The sequence below is a fragment of the Rhineura floridana genome, chromosome 10 (assembly GCF_030035675.1).
Source record: "Rhineura floridana isolate rRhiFlo1 chromosome 10, rRhiFlo1.hap2, whole genome shotgun sequence".
Lineage (NCBI taxonomy): Eukaryota > Metazoa > Chordata > Lepidosauria > Squamata > Rhineuridae > Rhineura > Rhineura floridana.
Window position 1 is genome coordinate 78,128,167 of NC_084489.1, and position 16,650 is coordinate 78,144,816.

The 16,650-nt window shown below is 39.5% G+C and overlaps 1 protein-coding gene and 1 long non-coding RNA gene across 9 annotated transcripts in view; both read right to left on the minus strand.

Annotated features, from left to right (window-relative positions):
• DPP6 (dipeptidyl peptidase like 6) overlaps positions 1–16,650 on the minus strand; it is a 717,188-nt gene that overhangs the window by 338,025 nt on the left and 362,513 nt on the right. The gene's annotated exons all lie outside the window — the stretch shown is intronic.
• On the minus strand, positions 5,056–14,065 carry LOC133365364 (uncharacterized). The gene is made up of 4 exons (XR_009758183.1): positions 13,841–14,065; positions 11,518–11,678; positions 6,847–6,930; positions 5,056–5,407 (listed from the first exon to the last, which is right to left on the minus strand). It is a non-coding gene; the product is annotated as an uncharacterized LOC133365364 (long non-coding RNA).

Consider the following 16,650-nt stretch of genomic DNA (forward strand, 5'->3'; position numbering starts at 1 on the left):
TGCTTGTCTGCCATTAGAATGTGGGGTGGGGCTGAGAGCAGAAAAGATTATCCCTAAGCACAGTATGCTTGGATTTCTCACATTCCTCTTGGTCTTTCACTGGTGAAAAAACCTAAGAATTATACACAAATGCAGGCAATGAAGGTTCTATAATAGTTTTCAATGAAAAGCAACCTCAGAGGGCCTTCTCAGTGGTGGCCCCCAAATTATGGAATGATCTGTCTGACAAGGTGCGCCTAGCACCAACACTGTTATCTTTTCAGCGCCAGGTCAAGACTTTCCTCTTCTCCCAGGCATTTTAGCATGTGTTTTTAAATTGTTTTTAATTGCATTTTAAAATTTGTGTATTTGTTTTTATTGTTGTAAACTGCCTGGAGAGCTTCGGCTATGGGGCGGTATATAAATGTAATAAATAAATAAATAAATAAATAATTTCTGAGTGGAGCCCAAGCAAAAGGGAATGAGTGCTTAATCCGTTCCTCACATGCCATTTCCCCACTTAAATGATCCCTCTCCAAGCAGTATTTTCCCTCCTGGACTTCCAGATATATATGTACAACAGTAAACAAACACCTGGAACGCCACAGGGAGGAAAATCAGCTTAGACCTGAAAACAGGCAAACCAGGAAAGGATTAAGTACCTCCTCTCTCCACCACTATTCTAATTAAATGCTTTTCATTAAAAAAAAAATACTGGAGCTTTCTAAAATATATTTTCATGTATAGTCTAGTTTGCTTCTTAATGGAGATCTAAAGCAGAGTACTGGCTAGAGTGTTGAGTTTGGATGTCAGAAACCCCGATCAAATCCATGTTCAGATAGGAAATTCTCTGGGTAGCATGGGACAATAGCTATCTCTCAGTACTGCCCACCTCTCTCATAGGGAAAAATCAACTAATTCAGTGAACATTAACCTCATATCCTTGAAGAATGGATAATACATAAAAATCCATAAATCATATTAGCATGTGTTCCTCCAACAAGAAAAAACAGAAGGGATTGGCAAAGCAATAATGACTGAAAAAAAGATGTCCTCTTTGACAGGACTCTTATGGGCAAAGTGCAAGAAAACATGCACTTTATTCTTATGGGCAAAGTGCATTACAGGAAAATGTGTTACAAAGTCCCAAATGCTATTTTCTAAAAAATGAAGTTTTGTAAAGGGAGAAATTTAGAATACCGAAGCAGACCGGATGATAAGAACATATTTACGCCAGCATCAAAAAGCAAGAATGAGAAATATACAGAATGATGATGTCCCAGTTTAGTCAGTCAAAATTGGAAACATATTTTGATATTGTTTTATGTCTACTTGTTTCTAAATTTTGCTGATTTTCTTAGTATTGTCTTGTGCGTATTTCATATTTTAAATAAATCACTTAGATTTTTATTTTTATTGAGTGGCATAAATCTTGCTAAATAAAATATAAAGCATAGTATACATCCTCATGTCAGAGGAATGGGCTCAATCCCATACTCCTTTCCTTCTGCAGCTGCAGTGTGGCTAGCTTGTGATGGATTCTTGCTCTGAAAGAGCTGACAACCAGCATCAGAGTCAAGATTAAAGAAGAGCCTGTATTCTGTTGGCTGCTGAACTTTGAATATATAATTCAGAATCCACAGAGGTATCTTGAGAGGAGTTTTCACAGTCCCCTGACAGAGCTCTTAATGCAGGCCTGCAGCATGGCTTCTCCTAGGCCAAGAGGTTATTAGAGGGAGGGTGGAGCATCTGTCTCCTTGAGGGATGAGTATACAGGTAATTTACTGTGCCTGAGTATAACAAGAGGAGTACTGTCCTCACAACTTGTAAGAGCTTCCCAAACTTTCAGTCAATAGTGAGTGGCCACCTGGGATCATAAGGGGTTATGCATAATCACCAACAACACACCCATGATCCAGTATCCATCAGAAAAACAATTTGATAGCCAGCTACTGCTTTAAAGGACTTGAGCAACTATCCAGGTTAACAGTGCAGCCAGAAAAGAGAAAGAAAGCTGACAGTAGAATATTTGAATGATTGTTATAAATGATTTAAAATCTATCCCATTCTGTTAGCAACCTAATACAGTAATTGGAAATCCATTTACTAGACTTCATGTTCCCACCAATGCTGCATTATGACGGTGAAAAACCTCTTCAGCGGGAGAAGAATATATATTTAAAAAAAGTCCAAAGGCAAGCAAACTCATGCTATAGTGTTCATAGTGTTGGCTGCTTCCTTGTGAAATCAATTTTCAAAGCCCATCAGGGATGAGGAATGGAATCATACAGGATTATTTTTATCACCATTGTTGGCTGTTTTGTATAAATGGCTTTTCGAGAAAGATGTTTTATGACAACAACTGAGAATCTATTAAAGTATAATAGTTACGAGCTACAATATCTTCAATTTGTGAACAAAATTGAAGTATAATATACATTGGGGAGGTTAAAAAAAAATCCAACAGTCATTCTATTCTAATTTATAACACTCAAAACTTTGTCTTGATTTGCTCAACCAAAAAGGGAGGAAGTTAATGAAAGAACGAGAAATGAAAGAGGTAAAAACCATGTTTTAGCACTGTAGGAAAATTAAATGGGTAAAATATTTACAGTACACTAAATTAGACATGATTCACTAGAAAAGACAATAATGCTGGGAAGAACAGAAGGGAGTAGAAAAAGAGGAAGACCAAACAAGAGATGGATTGATTCCATAAAGGAAGCAACAGACATGAACGTACAAGACCTGAACATGGTGGTTCACGACAGATGCTGTTGGAGGTCGCCATAAGTCGTAGTCAGCTTGAAGGCACATAACAAAAAAAAAACAAAATTAGCTCAATTAAATTCCCCCCAAATAACCAATTTGGGCCCCAAAATAGTCCAACAGAAAAAAATGGCTTTTCCATAAATCATTTTTTTCAGCATCAATAATACCTCTTTACAAATTACTATTTAAAAAAGGGACTGCGAAAAAGACAAATAATTAGGTGTTAGAACAAATTAAACCAGAACTATCATTAGAAGCTAAAATGATGAAACTGAGGTTATCATACTCTGGATACATCATGAGAAGACATGATTCACTAGAAAAGACAATAATACTGGGAAGAACAGAAGGGAGTAGAAAAAGAGGAAGACCAAACAAGAGATGGATTGATTCCATAAAGGAAGCCACAGACCTGAATTTACAAGATCTGAACACAGTAGTTTATGACAGATGCTATTGGAGGTCACTGATTCATAGGATCGCCGTAAGTCGTAGTCGACTTGAAGGCACATAACAACAACAACGAAGTATGATTTAGCCTTAATAGCTAACATTACAATACCACTCTATTTATCCAATGTTAAAAATGTGAATTTCATTAAGGACTGGAGCATCTTTAACTGATTGACCCAGATCTGTGTGCAAAGGTACAGAAGATAATTTGAACTATATGTTTTTAATGCACCATTCTATCTATCCATCTATCCATTATTCTAGTTTAAGAATGCATGCCCTGCCTTATCTTGTGAAACAACCCAAGAGGCAACCCTGCAACATATCATTAAATGTGTAACAACAATTGAAAAAAACACCAAACAAAACAACAACCCAACCATCAGGGAGAAATCCAGAACATTAATAGGAACAATATTATCCATCGCAGCCAGACAAAACAGAAAATAACATCCAAACACAGGAATAGAAATCCCAGATTCAATCCAGTCCAAAGGCTATTTGCAAAAACCAAGATTTAGCTTTATGTTAGAATGTAACCCTGTAAGTCTTGCTTAGAAAGAGTATTCTGGAGAGTCAAAACCACAATCAAAAAGGCCCTGCTCTGGCTGATGTGCAGAAAAGGTTCCTTAATAAAGACCTGAATCATTGGCCATATCAACAGAGGCATTTCTGCTTACTAACAATAACAAAGAGATTTCTTGAATGCTTTGGCTGCCACAAGATGCCAGTGGAAACATACTGACATAAATGCAATTCACTTTCAGTATAGGACATGTAATTAGTTGATACCTTCACATTTCTGCTGATGGGTTTTCGTTTTGTCCTAAAGTTCTGTTTGGATGTTGTTGTGACTTTATTTTGCATCACTCTTTGGCAAGGTGGGGACTTACCAGCTAGCAAACTGGGACAAGCAAAAGGGTCATCTAGAGCAGCAGAGGCTATTACCATGCCCTTCAGATGTTATGGACTCTAACTGTCATCATCCCTGACCACTGGCCATGCTGGCTGGGGCTGATAGGAGTTGGAATCAATAACACCTGGAGTGCCCCATGTTAGCTACCCCTGATCTAGAATTTCCTAATGAGCCCCCCCTCAGGTTTATCTGCCTCATCCAGCATGCATACGAAGTTAGAGAAATGTAAAGTGTCTAGTTGGAAGAATATTCAAATGCATTTCCCAGTGGCATGGGATCATCATGGGTAGGAATATCAAGACCAGAAGGAGGATCTTGAAACTGAATTAATTCTTATGGATTTAATAGATTTATTGTATTTTTTTACATGAATATGGCTTCAATTTGTTTTACATTTTGATATATGCTACTTTGATTATTCTGATATTTTGTGTTAACTGAGTTTTTTTTTTTTTTTGTAGTTGCTTTAGGCTTCCCTTGGAATGGAAAAAGGGGATATAAGCAACAGATGAAATAGAAGAAGTAGCTTGCTTGCTTATCTCCACCACAAGGAGTCAAGCTGCTACATTCAGCATGGCACCCAGTGGTAGTTGGTATCTCTCTGTCAATGGGGCAGAGGAATCTGCTCTGTGTTTTTCTTTCAAAGAGCTGTTCAAGGCACTGAACCTGGAGCAGGTCCCACTGCCTCACTGACATGGACTCACCAGCTGCCGCTGAGACACCACAAGGTTTTCAAGGGTAGTGCCATAGAAGAACACACTGTGGCACTGCGTCTAAATGAAAGGGCCCCATACCTGATGAAGGTAGTAGTTAGTCACAGGCTTAACAGGACACCCAACTCTGCAGAACTGAGGGACTGTCGGCGACTGGGATATCTGAAAGATTATCTCTGGGATATCCGATAAGATTTTGATACAAATATTTCTATATAAATATTCTTTAAAAAATATTTTTATTGAAATGTATGAACAGTAACAATAAAATGTAGAAGATGTATTATTCTTAATTATCTAAACAGAATTGCTAGGGATCTTGAATGACAGAAATGAAGTGCTGGTTTCTGGAGTTCAGGCACCATCTATAAAACTAAGGGCATGAGCACAGCAATGAAAAATGTTATTTATAATCCTAAATATCATACTATTCCCTTAAGTGACAAAATAAATATTGCAGTTTGGCATGTGCTACAGTGACAGATGGTGTTATTAAAAAAACCCCACCAAGCAACTTATTTTTTGCAGGAGGGGGAGGCTATATCTTGTCCTCATCAAATTTACATCTGGGCACCTGTGGGAGAAAAGAAATAGAGGAAATGAGGGAAGTTAAGGCTGCTGTCCTGGCTCCCACCAACAGAATCAGACGTGGGACTCTTGGCTCAGTTATTGCCAATGACTTCAATCCACAGGGTAGCACACGATTTGAGCATTAGTCAGGATGCACATTACAAGGTCTAACATCACTGTGCTGCAACACTTCACACACCCCCTGAATCCTCTTAATAAAGGATCAGGCAGGCACAACTACTTGTATGGGGCTTTTCTCTGAGCTCGGGACTGGGCAAGGTATGGACAGATCCTTAGGTAGGCTGGCTAATGGGCTCAGTTTGTTTGTCCCTGTGCAACTGATGGCACGTCCATGGTAATGGAGGCAGGGATAACCCTGCCAGATCTTCCTCTGGCTCCACCTTTGACATTCCTTCCTACGTTGAGGGTGGGCCAGCCACAAGAGGGTTGCTCGGCAGCAGGTCAGCCACTGAGGGTGGCATGGCTCAGTCCCAACATCTGTATCAGCAGACACCTCAATGTCCTTGCCCACAGCTTCCAGGTCATAGGACCTCTCCTCTGGATCCCATTCCTCCCCCTCCTCCTCCTCAGACCAGTCCTGCCAAGAGTTCTCCACAGGGCTCTGACAGCAGTAATGAGGTGGGCTATCATCTCTTGCTTTCCGAGAAAATGGAAGTTGTTTGTTACTTGCTACAGTTGCAAGGTTGTTATAATTTGGAGAGGTTTATATCGTCTTCTCAGCTGTCTCTTCCATTACAGCATTTTGTATGAACTTACCTGCTGTTCCTTTTTTTTGGAGGGAGACTGTTGAGGTTGGTTTAGTTGTCTCTTTAAGTATCTGGTAAGCAGTGAGTATTGCCAAAGAATGAAAGGCTTTGTGTGGGATAGGCCAAGTCCATAATAACTACTACTGCTGCAGCTGCCCTCTCCTTTTCATTATTTATTATTATTTTTTATTAATGTGTACACCGCTTACATGCCAAAATAGCTTCTAAGCAATTTATAAGTATAAAATCCATACATAATTCCATCAAATTACAAATGCACAGTTCCATCAAAGCATAAGAACATGTTCTCTCTCTCTCTCTCTCTTTACTTCTCCTTTATCAATTGGTGGAAAGGCGAGGTATTACATACATCTCAAGGGACCACTTTATTTTTTTTCCCCCAAAACAAAATTAATATTTTAATATTAATATTTTAACATAAATCAATATACATTTGCCATTTATGAAGGAGTTGGAGTCAGAGTTGGACAGAAAAATAGAGGAGTCGGAGTAAGGTTTGACAGACCGACTCTACAACCCTGGTTCCCACAATCTGTTCTATCACCCTTGTTTAAAAAGGTGATACTTATGGCATCCCTAAAGTGTTCCAGGATCTCCTCCCTCATCCAGATTTTTTCAATGAGCTTATGAAGTTTTTGTGTAAATTCAGATCTACCTTCTTTATAGACTTCAGCAAGGGACCACTTTAGATGAATAACACTGTTTTGGTTTATTGGGAATTCTTGAGCAAAAAAGGCACCTGAAAAGGAATAAAACAGCATTTGGGTTTTTTTAAAAAAAAAAATACACCCACCTATTATATAAAATGGAGTGTCATCAAGTTTATTTATTGAGATTGCACATGAAAAAATTGAATTTGTTTCAAATACACACAAAAAACCCTGTGGAATTATCTCCTACAATAATTGATTCAATTAGTCTTGCTATCTAAAACAATTCCAGCACCAAACCTCTCCCTCATTGTGTTCTATAGCAGTATGGGGTGGGCAAAGGTGACACCGGAGCCTAATAAATATCATCTATCCTGAGACCAATATGGTATGGCTTGTTTTCAGCATGTCCCTGTTAAGCATCAACAAGATAGAGGTTTTTAAGCATATATTTGTGTTATCATTGTTCTGTGTTAGTTTTGAGCGGCATAAAAATTCCCAGGCACAGTGGAATGCTTTCCCTATTTGGGGGGCAGTTTATTAAAATCCAGAATATGACACTAGCATTGCTCTGAAATATTAAAAAGTCTCTTCTTTTAAATTCTGTGACTAACTCTACAAATGAACTCTAATAAAACTTATGAAGCTGTATAACAATCATGACTTTCTAAAGTATTTTTGCATTTATTTATTAAATTTATATTTTGCTCTTCCTCCAAGGAACTCAGGATGATCTACATAGTTCTTCCCACCCTCACCTTTATCCTCACCACATCCCTGCAACGTAGGTTAGGCTGAGAGATAATGGCTGGCTCAAGATCACTGAGTGAACTTCACAGCTGAGTAGGGATTAAGCTGATTTTCCATTCTAGCCACTACATGACACTGGGCCCACACTGGTTTCAAACACTACACAGAAAAACCCAGAGTGGAACCAGTAAGAGGAAGGGACATAGGTCAGTGGTAGAGCATCTGCCTTGCATACAGAAGGTCCCAGGTTCAATCCCTAGCATCTCCAGGAAAGGCTGAGAGAGAACCCTGCCTAAAACCCTGGAGAGCTGCTACCAGTCAGTGTAGACAATACTGAGCTAGATGGACCATTGGTCTGACTCAGTAAAAGGCAGTTTCCTATGTTCACTGAAATTAATGAACCTTAGTCATGTCTAGTAACTTCAGTGTGTCTATTCTAAGCAGGACTAGATTGAATACTACCCCATATCATTATCTAGGTGCCCATTATATGATCAGCATTACATGATGTGTGTACAGCTGCCACTGGGCACCTGTTGAACACAGTGCCTGTGACATCACTGAGGGCAAATAACATGAACCCTGCCCATGGCAGCTTTAAATTTATTTTCTTTTTTGCGGTGAAGGATAGATGCATTATCTACTTATCTACATGAGCATTTGTTGTATATACAGCTTACATTTAAAGCACACAGCTTCCTCCAAAGAATCCTGGGAACACTAGTTTACCCTGATTCTCAGTATCCTTAACAAGCTACAGTTCCAAGGACTCTTTGGGGGGGGGGAGATGTGCTATAAATGTATAGTGCGTATGCTATGCTGCAGCTTTTTTGATTAAAAAACAAACAATGCGAGGTTATGCTCTTGTCCAAAGCAGTACTCCATGTGTTCAACAACTTTAAAACAAAACAAAACATTGATTTATCCCTGAACAACCTGTACTCTGTTTCTCCAGGCATTCAAGATTGTTTTCATTGTTTCTCTTGGAACTGAAATTGACTAGATTAGCAGCTGCATGCAGTCTGGCTTAATCAATTCCACTTCTATGAAACATGGCAAAAGGACTGCTAAGTGTGAGGAATGGTGCAGACAATTTCTACCAGACTGCATTTCTTTCTTTCTTTTCTTCTATCCATCCATCCATCATATTTCTACTGTTATCAGTCTACTGATGCAGAATCATATCTTATATCACCCAAGCAGTAAAAAGGAAATCACAAATTGATACTATACAAAAATGTGCATAGCTAAGAACACCTGTTTGTTGCAGATTAGTTCAGCTGATGGGTCACATCTGGCAGTATTTTATAAGACTTCTGATGTCACTTTCCAGATACCAACTTCTTGGAATTAAGACACTGCAGAGACTTTAAGTCAAGACACTCCAACAAGAGGTTAATCTGCCATATTTTTGTTCTTTAAGAATTATTTAAATCTTTGCAGCTCTCAATGCATATATTAATTGCATTGTGTCAAAAGAAAGATTAAGAAGAGAAAGGCAGAAATAGGCAGATGCATCAGCTTTAAAAGGCACTGGGGAAATCTTTCAGAGAAGAACCTATAAAAGAAAGAGCAGTCTCTCCTTAAAGCAACAAAGAGGCAGACCCTTGGCAATGAAAATGAGTCAGAGATTTTAGATCAGATTTTTAAAGTGTGAGTTAAGGGAAACCAGCAGATATTCTAGGAAAATCAGGATTAACAATCCCTTTAAGCCAGAAACTAAGGCCGTGTGCATGCATTTAAAAGGATCAGGTAGCAGGTGATGCATATGACTTCTGCGTGAAAGGCTGCTGTCAGTCAGAGTACACAATACTGGACTAACGGACACAGTAGTCTGACCTGTGTTAAGGCAGCATCCTATGTTCCTATGACCAAAATAGGCCCAGGATGATGGTTCAGGTTGGTACATCTCTTGTACTGGCCAGGGCTGCCATGTCATTCTAGATTTTCAGTGGTCATTTCCTTCAGATATTGCTAGCTGACAGGCATACCTAGGTGTCTGGTCAGTCCAGTGACTAGTAGTCATTTATTCCAGATTGCCATGGACCAAGTTTTCTCACTCTGTTTACGTGCTCAGTTTCATGGAATAATGTAATAATGCCTTAAATTACCTTACATGGAGGTGCTTGTCATGAACTGGTCATGTCCATTAAGCCCTGTCTTATTAGGGAAGAAAATTGTAATTGTCCCATTGTTCATTCACTCTTGCTATTTTATTGCTTTCTTTTTTGCTTAAACAGATTCCTGCTGCATCTCTAGCAGCTCTCACTACTCTGTTTCTAGTATGACCTCTCACCTTTTATGTATATGTATACAGTTATAAGATGGAGGATATTTGGCTCAGCAATATGACATGCGAGAAGGATCTTGGGATTGTTGCTGATCACAAGCTGAATATGAGCCAACAGGGTGATGTGGCTGCAAAAAAGGCATATGCTATTTTAGGCTGCATTACAGAAGTATAGTTTCCAAATCACATGAAGTACAAGTTCCCCGCTATTTGGCCTCATCTTGAGTACTGTGTCCAGTTCTGGACACCACACTTTAAGAAGGATGCAGACAAACTGGAACAAGTTCAGAGGACAATGAGGATCAGGGGACTGGAACAAAGCCCTATGAGGAGAGACTGAAAGAAATGGGCATGTTTAGCCTAGAGAAAATTCGGGGGATATATGATGGCACTCTTCAAGTACTTGAAAGTTTGCCAAACAGATGAGGGCCAGGATCTTTTCTTGATCATTCCAGAGTGCAAAACATGGAATAATAGGTTCAGGTTGCAGGAAGCCAGATTTTGACTGAACATCAGTGGTATGAGAATGGAACCAATTACCTAGGGAGGTAGTGGGCTCTCCAACACTGGAGGCATTCAAGAGGCAGCTGGCCACCTGTTGGGTGTGCTTTAATTTGGATTCCTGCATTGAGCAGGGGATTGGACTCAGTGGCCTTATAGGCCCCTTCCAACTCTACTGTTCTATAATTCTATGGAGCCCAGGTTCCCTGCATTAGCCGATTATGACATCAGATGATTGACAGGTGGTTTGTCCAGCCCATGTGTCAAAGTTCTTTGTGCAGCAGTTCCCAGGTAACCAACAGCCACTCGGTGAAGTACTTTACTAGCTCTATGCTCAGCACTTGGGAAAAGTGCTTTCCTGCTGATGGGTGGTGAGTTCAACCCTGCTTTCTGCAGGAGCTGGTAGCATGAAAAAGTTTACATTGAAACCATGGCTAAAATTGAGGGAGGAAGCTCTGTTTTAGCAATAGCGTCAATGCAAATAGCTTGTGCCGTTGGAGCAAGGGCCCATCAGCTTGCTCCAGCAAAAGAACGATCAGGAACTCACTTTAAGCTCTCAATTATTCCTCTGTAGCCATGTTAGTTCTTGGTCTACACTTGAAGACACATAAGGCTGGTTCCCCACTTGTGGCTTAAAGCAACACAAGAGAAGTAGGGTGCTCACATAAGTGCACTAGCTCTGTCCCCCCCCAATCCTTATAACTAGGCCCCCTCAGGGCTTTGGATCCAGAAGAGCCAAAGCCTCTTGTACCCAGTCCAGAAATGGCCCTTTTGGGGACTTCCCACCAGCTAGTGCCTATGGGAGAACTGCTGATGTCTACGCTCTCTCACTTAGGGCGAAGCTGGGGTCTCCATCATAGTGAAGCCTTCCCACCAGTAGATGCCAGTGGGGAGAAACCTGTGCACTATCCTAACCCAAACCCAGCCATTAACAGGATTGCTCTGTTAGCCTGTATTAAACCACTATACCTGAAACATAGTTAAAAATGTAATAAAAACAATTAAATATTAAAACAAAAGTGCATCATAGAACAATCTCCACTCCAAAACAAAACAAAAACCCTCACAGCAAGTTTTTTTTTTTTTAAGAACATTAGAAAGATTAAAAAGCCTAGAAAAACAAGGCGGTTCTCACCTGGCACCAAATTGATAGTAAAGTGAATACTAGGCAAGCCTTCATGGGAAGGGCATTTCACAGACAAGGGGCTACCACCACAAAGGCTCTCTCCCTAGTCATCACATGCCTTTCTTCAGATTCCAGTTGCAGCTGGTAAAGTGCTTCAGATGTAGGTCTGACTGCATGGATGGCGTGATACAGGAGAAGATGATCCAGCAGATAACATGGGCCAAGACATGGAAGGCTTTAAACTTTAAAGATAAGAGACTCTCCCTCCTTCCCTCCCTCTCATATACACAGAGAATGTTAAAAAGGCCTCTACCATCAATAGAGCAATGTGCTTTACTGGACATAAGAATTTCACTAAGAAAGTAAAATCACATTTTAAAAACAACTTCTGGCAGTATCGCATAGACCAGAAAGCAGATAGGAGCAATCCAGAAAACAGGATGGAACTAAAGAAGACTAAAATGGTCCATTACCGGAGCTTGAAAAACTATGGACTCCTCGGTGCCATAGTGAATAGCATCCCCTCACTCCTATCTAGCACCAGAAACTCTGACGGCTCAAGCAAGCAATCACACTGATATTCTAAAGGAAAACTTTCACTCTGTCAACAGCAAATCTGTGGTAATGGCCTCCAGTGTTGTGATGAATTTCAGACTCAGAATGTCAGTAGTCTGCAGAGGGCAACTACTGAAGCAAGCAACTAATTCCACAGAGAAATAAGCAGGGAAAGCAATGATCAAAACTGTCCATTTTAACAAAGGCCCAAGTGTAATGAACCACAATTAAATCTTATTTTCCTTTATTCTTCATCTCAGATCAACTGCCTGTTCCTTAACTTCTCACATGACATTTTACACCATAGAATTAATGCAGCATTTTATTGCACCCATGCACAGTGTGCAGATATACATTGCAGTGTGTCTTCAAGCAGCGGTGGCTGGTGCCCATTACACCTGGTGGGGCTGCTAAGAGGTCACAGAGAGTGGCCATTGACAAGTCACAGGGACATGGCCACATTGTTCTGGTTTTCTCCTCATCCTCCTCCCTTCCAAAGATACTGCAGACACATAAGCTTTGCTGTTTGACAAAAGAGTAAGTACCTAATTAAATTGAAAAAAATGTCTTAGTTCGGTTCAGAAAGAGTACCTGCTGTCATAGTTGCTTCTCTGATGAGAAAACAACACTATTTTTTTTAAAATCCTCACTCATTCACTTCCCACCCCAGTCCTACAAACAAAACAAATTGTTGCACTTATACAGAGGCAAGCTGACAATTCTTCTCTCAATTGTTTCTCCTCCCATTCCCCAAAATAAATGCAAATAAAAATTTAAAAAGTCTTGTGTTTGTTATAGAAAGAGAAGGCTGAGACTCGCACTATGTCCAGCACAGAGCTTGGAAGATTACTTTTTAAAAGTAATAAATTACCATTACAATTACATGGCCCCCAAAAAGTAGTAATTACCGTTACAATTGCAATTGCTCTGAAGGTAACTGATTACTTTACTTTTTCTCAAAAGTAATCACTACAATTACATTTCAGTTATTTTTTTAAAAAAATGCCTACAAGGTACTGGCCTTGGCTGCTGCACATCTAAGTAGCTTAAAGCAACATTAAAAATAAACACACACATACAGAATAATTATTTTTATCCATAAGATAGCAATGGTGGTCTCTCCATTGGTAAGGGAGGTGGGGAGGGAGGCAGAGGCCACTACTCAGATCTTTGCATGTCAGACCAAGTGCAACCCCCCCCCAGCCAGCAAGCATAATATCTCTCACTTAACCACCTCCTGGACCCTGCTCTGCCACTAACTAAGGGACACTCACCAAAGCAAGCATTTTCCTGAGATGCAAAAAAGTTAAAATACTGCAAATGCAGCACAGTAGCCAGAGAGGGTGGTGGAGGTCACTTTGTGTGCCAAGTGCAAACACAGTACACACACACACGTTGTCATCTTTCATTCTTTATCTCCATTCTGCTGCTGCCTCCTTCTCCTCCTTTATCCATGTTCTTGCCCTCCGGCTCCTTTCTCCCTCCACTCCATTCTTTTCCACCAGAGTCCATGTTTTTAAACAATTGTTTTCTCCACTCCACCCTGTCTCACTCTCCACCTCCTCCCTCATCGCCTCCTAAACATCCACAGAGCACAAGGGAAGAGCGACACTGCACAGAATTCCATGATTTTCATCCACAAATCAGAGGAGCAGACTTCCCCTGATCCCCCCCCCCAAAGTAATGCCCAAAAGTAATGCTGGAAACATTACAATTACTTCTCAAAAGTAATAAAATTACTCCTAGTTCTATTACAATCAAAATGTAAAGGACTTACCCGCTCATTCCTCAAAAAAGTAATGAATTACTTCCAAGCTCTAGTCCAGCATTTTACTTTCACAGCTCTGAGCATGCTCAGAACCAATGTATGATTTTGATATAATTGGGCTGTTCTTAAATTAGTCCAGATCCCTCCCTGACTTCTCCTTGGTTTGCTATATAGCAGCTGTATCTTAACAGATTAGAGTAGGAGCCTTCCTAGGGGGACTGACAAGCAGGTAGACCAAGGGAGGGACCTCTTTGCCATAGCTAGACTTTTGGATTAGGATTGGCTAAATGGTACAGAGAGCTGATTGGCCAGAGAACAAGAAGCTGATTGGCCAGAGAACAGTAGATTTACAGAAATGTTTGCAGGGCTTCTCTGAGTTCCAAGAGAAGTGTAAAATGTGTGTGGACCAAGAAAGAATTGCGTCCATTTCAGATGGATTTTTTTAAAAAAGTTGCTTGACATTCTCATGGGCTCCTGCTGGGAGCAAGGGCGGGATATAAATCACATAATAAATAAAATTGGGAGGGCTATGTCCCAGTAGCCCTAGTGGACCAGCCTCCATTGCCTTACACTATGAAACATTTTAGATGAAAGGCAAAGCAATAATATGCAGAAAGGTTTTGCCTTTTATCTAAAGTTGGAACACTCTGGAGGCACCAATACAAGCTTGGTCTTTATGTACACCACATACAATATACCCATTAAACTGAAGAGGTTTACAATGGGTAATAGCCCTAGCTGTTAATCAACATACAGATTTCACCTGTGCATGAAATAGCACCTCGGTCTGAAAGACTTAACTTGCACATTAAACTTTCACCTATAATTCAAAACTCTTGTTAATGTCCAGTAATGCACTGGCCAAACTATCAACTTTGTTAAGCACAATTTCAGGGAGGTTTCACAGTGCAACTCTATACATGTTTACTCAGAAGTAAGTCTCATTATGTCCAATGGGATTTACTCCACAGTAAGTCCATTTAGGATTATAGCCATAGTATCTTGCTACATGTAATCTCTTACTAATTTTTTTAAATGATATGTTCTCAACAAAAGACACAAAAGTTGTTCTTTATTAAATACTTTGACTAAATTAAAGGGATACCTTATATTATCTACCAAGAAGCTATAAACTATCTAATGCATATACAAACCACAACCAATGGCTAATTGGAAGCTCTCTGCATTGTGTGCTAAATCAAAATGTGTATTTTAAAATGTCAAATTAGCATTTGGCCCAGACATTTAAAATAAAAAAGCTGAAAAGTAGAAACCTATTGAAAGTTCCCAAATGCCCTAGGTTTTAAAATCCTCTCTACAATTGTTCTCCAAGAGTTTCTGGCCACTTTCAGTGCAAGAATATTCTGTTTAGAGAATGTTCAATTCAGTCTAATTAGCTTCAGGTATGTCTCAACAATTTCAGAGGGTTGTATTCAATTAAATTCTACTCAGAGTAGGCCCACTGAAATTAATGAAATGAAGTTAGTCATGACAATACTCTGAATAGGACTAGCACTGAACACTACCCAGCGATATGGGTGTTTTTAGCCAAACACAGAAAAACCTGTCATTTAGCATCTATATTATGGAAATCATAAGTCAGGCATCTTCTGTGCATATCTGTTTATTATTTATTTAATTAATTCTAGGGTGTTTTTTTTAGTTTTAGATTTTTGTTTATACAAGCTTACCGTGCCATGTGACCCAGTTTTATGTTCTTCTGATCTTCGTCTTTTTATCATTTTACCTTTGATTTTATGTAGACCACTTTGACAAGGTTTTTTCTTTCCTGATAAGAACATAGGAAACTACCCTTATATTGAGACAGACCATTCGTCCATCTAGGTCAGTCTTGTCTGCACTGACTGGCAGCTGCTCTCCAGGGTTCCCAAGAAAGGGTCTCTCCCAGTCCTACCTGGAGATAGGAGGGATTGAAATCTGGGGTCTGCACGCAAAGCAGATGCTTTACCACTGAGCTATGGTGCTTCCCCATTGATTTAGTGTTACACAGATTTACATATAAATAAATAAAAATTCAAATTGCCAAAATGGCATCTTTCCCCCAAGTTTGATTTTTGGGAACTTTCCACATGTTTATCACAGCTATAAAATGAAAATACTTTGCAAATTTCGACTTTGTATTTTCAATGTCCAAGTTGGGCTTAAAATTTTGCCAGTCACCCTGGATTAAAAACTGACTCTTAAAGAAGTACTCAACCAGCTCTCTAATTTCAGTGAGTAGAAAGGAAGAATTGAGAGTCCTAACTATTACACAATTATGCTGGTCATTTAATTGTCATCTCTCAGCTTGCTTCACATGTCACAGTAATCATTGGTTTTGAAATGTTCCTATTGAAAGTCAGTTGTATCATTATAGTAAGCTGCAAATAAAACTTGCCTACATGAAAACATGTATCACAAGAACATATGCTATAACTACATAAATAATAAAGCATATAAAACTGCAAATATAATAATCTACGATGCAACCACATTTGGAATACTACGTGTACAATTTTAGTTGCTTCACCTCAAAAAGGATATTGTAGCATTGGAAAATGTGTGAAAAAGAGCAACCAAGATGATCAAGGGGATGGAACAACTCCCCTATGAGGAAAGGTTGCAGCATTTGAGCTTTTTAGTTTAGAGAAAAGGCGAGTAAGAGGTGACATGATAGAATTTTATAAAATTGTGCATGGCATGGAGAGAGTGGATAGAGAGTTTTTCTCCCTTTCTCATAACACTAGAACTCATGGACATCCAATGAAGCTGAATGCTAGAAGATCCAGAACAGATAAAAGAAAGTACTTCTTCATGCA